Source organism: Suncus etruscus, chromosome 2 (assembly GCF_024139225.1).
Source record: "Suncus etruscus isolate mSunEtr1 chromosome 2, mSunEtr1.pri.cur, whole genome shotgun sequence".
In the NCBI taxonomy this organism is placed as follows: domain Eukaryota; kingdom Metazoa; phylum Chordata; class Mammalia; order Eulipotyphla; family Soricidae; genus Suncus; species Suncus etruscus.
In genome coordinates this window covers 118924781-118929669 of record NC_064849.1, presented here as the reverse complement: position 1 = coordinate 118929669, position 4889 = coordinate 118924781, and the positions used below count along the sequence as shown (strand labels likewise).

The following is a 4889-nucleotide window of genomic DNA, read 5'->3' as shown; positions in this document are numbered from 1 at the left end:
TGATAGTGACAGCTGTGATTAAGGAGAACTTTTCCTGGGACCATGAAGAAAGACTTTAGGATCAAACCACTTAGTATTTCTGGAACCTGTAGTTAGTCTTATGGCAAAATGCTTCATGGGTAGGCCTTTTTAGGCCAAAGGTTTTTTTTTTTTTCCTATTTCCCCAACTTTTGTTGTGCCTATGCAAAAAACTGCCACCCCTTGTTTATCTTTTATATAGGGGCTCCCGCCTTTATCCTAGAACTTTGGGACACAAATTATTTTGTTTTACCTCATATTTCTACAATTTTATATAAAATTAAGAAGGGAAAATAAAATATGGGAGGTAGGGACCAAATGGTCTCAGGTGCATTGGAGATAAAAAAGGACAGAACTAACTATACAAGCCAAAGTCAAAACAATAGAATCAAGAGACCCAAACAATAACAATATAAACTTAAAACTGGCTTGTTATACTGGCAGACCAAAGAGTGAAGAGTGGTAGTATAGCATGCACTCTGGGAATATTGGTGGAGGGAGGTTGATACTGGAGGTGGGATTGGCCCTGATTCATTGTATGTCTGAAATCCAGCTATGAAGGACTTTGTTAAACACAATGGCTTCAACAAAATAAAATAGAAAAGAAATATTCTCATTTATAGTTGATTAACTGAGTTAATACATGTATTTTCCTAGGCTTAAGTTTCTTGATTATTGTAGTTTTATTTTTTAAAACTCCTAAAAATATTTATTATATAACACTTTAAGACATGCAACAAATCTGAGTTCTGAAACACAATATGTGTTCTAAAACAAGGGACTGAGGGGCAGTGGTAAAACACACTAGCACTCTGGGGGGGTGGGAGGTAGGGCAGTGATATTGTGAGACTAAAAATTTAATATTAATATGGTTGTAAATCATCAACACATTTTTAAAAATCTGGGGATCAGAGAGTTCAATAAGCTGAGTTAATGTTTTGCCTGCTAACAACCCGGGTTTGATCCATGACACTCTGTGGTTCTTGTACACCGCTCCAAGCATGCTAGATGTGATTCAAAAACTAGGGCTGGAGCAGTAGCACTAGGGGTAAGGCTGTGTCTTAAAAGCACTAGCCTAGGACAGACCGCGGTTCGATCCCCCAGCGTCCCATATGATCCCCTGCAAGCCAGGAGCGATTTCTGAGTGCATAGCAAGGAGTAATCCCTGAGCGTCAATGGGTGTGCCTCCTCCCCCTGCAAAAAAGCAAAACAAAACAAAACAAAAAAAACGAAAACTAAAACCAAAGTGACACACCCCCCCCCCCCAAGTGTTGAAATATAGTGCAATGGGCTGGATTTACTGTTTTTTAAGGAGAACTTTGGGCCTGATATCAGGTCTATGTGGACCCCAGGTCATTGCCAGGAGCAACCCCTGAACACTACTGGATAATGGCCCCCATAAGAATAGTTAGATTGTGCTCGCTTCGGCAGCACATATACTAAATTTGGAAAGATACAGAGAAGATTAGTATGACCTCTGCGCAAGGATGACACGCAAATTCGTGAAGCGTTCCATATTAAAAATAAAAAAGAATAGTTGGATTAAAAATATCAAATGTTAGTAAAGATAAAAGCATAAACTAATGACTTAGAATATGATGCTTTTAAATGTCAGTGTTGAAGAAAAACAATGACAACATTTACTATTTTGGAAACAAATTGTTGAAATAAACATTTTAACATGCCTTCCTTCCTTCCTCCCTCCCTTCCTTCCTTTTCTTCAAATTCTACTTGTAGCTGTCAAGCTATTTGTTAAAAAAGAAAAAAACATTTATTGTAGTAAAATTTCTTACGTATGTTTGATAAGTTTCCCATTTTAAATTGAACAAAAGTGACATTAATTATATTCACAATGTTGCACAGCTCTCCCCATTATTCCCCAAAGCTTTCGTTTTTATCATTTTAAACAGAAACTCTGTGCCCATTAATAAATAATTCTATCCTCCCTTCTCTAAGACACTAGCAGCTTCTTCCTATTTATCTTCATTAACTACTTATTTTATATATTTTGTGTAAGTGTATATTCATACTTTTTAAGGCTTATACATAGTGTAGTTTGTAGCAAAACTTTCTTTTTTTTTTTAATATCTTAAATATAGGAAATATTGAGGCCAGAACATAGTTCAGCGGGTAGAGTTTTTGCCTGGCATGCAACTGACCCTGGTTTGATCCCAGGCATCCTATATGATCTCCTGAGCATCACCAGGAGTCTTCCTGAGTGCAGAGCCAGGATTAACAGCCCCCACCCCCTGAGAAACACTGGGTGTGGCCCCAAAACAAAAGCAAAAAAAATATTTTATATCAGAGGACCTGAAAGGTTCAAACCTGTGTTTTCAAGTGCAATTGCAAGTACAGAGTCAAATCCAATCTGTTGATGTGCATTTGGGCTTCTTCCATCTTTTGACTATTGGAAATAATGCTGCAATATTCAGAATTATTAAAGAATACTTAACTTTTGAAATGAAGAAAGCTAAAATAAGGTAAATAACAAAACAAGAATAGGAATAATTGCAGATGGATAAAATCAAGATTATAGAATATTTAAACACTTATTTAAACCCAGTAAATACCTGGCAAAAACATGTAATTTCTAGAAAAGATAAAGTTCTAAAATTGGTTCTAGAACAGTTTGAAAATCTAAAGGGACCAGTTATTCTAGAAACAATTAAAAAAAGTTGTCAAAGGCTTCCCTTCCCTATCCTCCCAGGTACAGGTGTTTTCACAGCTGGGCTCTTCATAATCAGAAAAAAATCAATCAGCTTAGTGCTTTTAAATTCTGAGAAAAAGAAGCAAAGTACCAAAGTCTTTGATAGAGTAATAATAATAATAATACATAAAAAAGAAAAAGATTAATAAAATCTGAACGAGCAGTGGAGTGAAAGCTTAGTATTAGGAAATCTACCAATTTTATTCCCCATCTAATATATTTAAACAGCAGGACCACATTTTCACATCCATGGTTGCTGAAAATGTTTTTGTAAAAGTAAAATCTATGGCAGAAATATGGCTTAAAGTGTCAGAGGACTTGCTTGGTAGGTGGGAGGCCTAAGTTTTCTCCCCAGAACTGCAGATAATAACTTCGGTTGACAAGTCTGGGTATAGACCCTGCTTAAAAGGAAGAGATTTCTTGATTGATTACAGAAAATCCCTTATAAAATAAAACTAACTATATATTTTAAACCTTACTAAGTTATCTATAAGTAATTAATGGTTAATGGGCAAACAAGCAGTTGCATTGAATTAGACCAAAGGTGTAACTTTTATTACATTATTGAACATTAATTTCAAGGTACTAAACAGCTTGTTCGATAAGAGAAAGAAATATCATATGTATAACTGGGAAGGAAGCATCTTATTTTCCTTTGTCCCCAGATGGGGCTTTACTTGGTAGTTCTCAGAGACCACATGGGGGATGCCTGGGATTCAACTTTACTGAGCTTTATGCAAAGCAAGAGGCCTACTCACTGTCCTATCACTCTTGTCTTTCATTCTCTTATGAGAAAACACACAATTTATGTTACACATACATTTATTTTTATTTTCAGTTGGCAACTTAATTATGGATGTGTTTATGCTGTCTTTTACAACAATTTCCAACTGACCACGAGTTTGATAACGAGAAGGGAAGTAGCTAAGCAAAAGAAATTCCAACTGAAGATCCTTTTGGGAAAAAGGCTATGAAAGCTAAGATGACAGCCAAAATCATCATCAAACATTTGCTTAGAATGCAAAGAGCACAGATTTGAACTCAGTCAATATGCACCCATTTGTACTGGGAAGGCAAGACAGCTTCTCAAATTTGGGGGTCTGGTCAAACACCCTGCATCCCTGCCTTGACTTGATAAACCTTATTCAAAAAGAACTCAAATTACTAGAGCAAGGGGGCCATGTGAAATGAAGCAGGATTTCAACCACCCCAAAGAGTTTGAGCTCCTGTTTATTTATGCATAGACCTGTTTTCTACAAAAACAAAACAAAACAAAACAAGAAACAGAATTTTTTTCTATATTTTTCCTTTTTTTGCTTTCAGTGACAAGAGCTTTTGAACCTGTTATGAGCTCAACGGAAAACAAGCTTGTTTCAACAATATTCCTAAAATGGCTTACGCATTGGCCCACATAGTAAAGTTCTTTAAATGAAAAGAAACCTACAGCTGCATTTTACTTTAAATCTACTTTGTTGGTTCTTCATTTTCTTTTCTGGTAGCAAAAGGTGCAGAGATCAGGAATATGACATGGTTAATTTATGATGCTCTGTGTATAGCAGCAAGAAAGCTTTCTGTACAAAATAATTTTGCTTAAGATTTTTCTTGCTCAAGTCTGAGAAGCTGCCCACATCTGATTTTCCACTGTAAGTGATTCCAATCCCTGATGATAGCTTGTTTCTTCTGCTCCTCTGAGTTTTCCTTCTCAGTAGAAGAATCCCTATTTCTTAGCTGAGTAAAAGCCAGTCACCTGAGTATCATAGGCTCTTTTTTTCCTAGTCCCAGGGGGAGATTTCAGAGTGAGGATGAATGTGTTTTATGACGTTTGAAAACTGCAGTAAATACACTTGACCTTGAGAGTGTGCTGCATTTAGATCTGGTTTCCCCATTTCTTACAAACAAAAAGCTAATGGTGAGCAAGCAGATTCCTTGCTCACAATGTTGCCACATGATCAAAGAAAGGAATATCTATCTTTTAAAATCAAGATTAATATTTGAAGCTACCATTGCCTCCATCTGTTTTCCCTTCTTGACACTGAATCCATTTCAAAATTTCAAATAGCAGTCTAGGAAGGCATAGGATTTTTTTTCTAGATCTCCTAAAGCTGCATTTTTATGGAGAGGAACATAAGGGTTTCTAAGGCATTTTCCAGCTCTGAAAATCATA

The 4889-nt window shown here is 36.2% G+C and overlaps 1 non-coding gene across 1 annotated transcript; it reads left to right on the top strand.

The window, feature by feature from the left end:
* The first annotated feature begins 1433 nt into the window (after positions 1-1433).
* Positions 1434-1540, top strand: LOC126002125 (U6 spliceosomal RNA). The gene has a single exon (XR_007492900.1). It is a non-coding gene; the product is annotated as a U6 spliceosomal RNA (small nuclear RNA).
* Positions 1541-4889: the final 3349 nt, after the last annotated feature.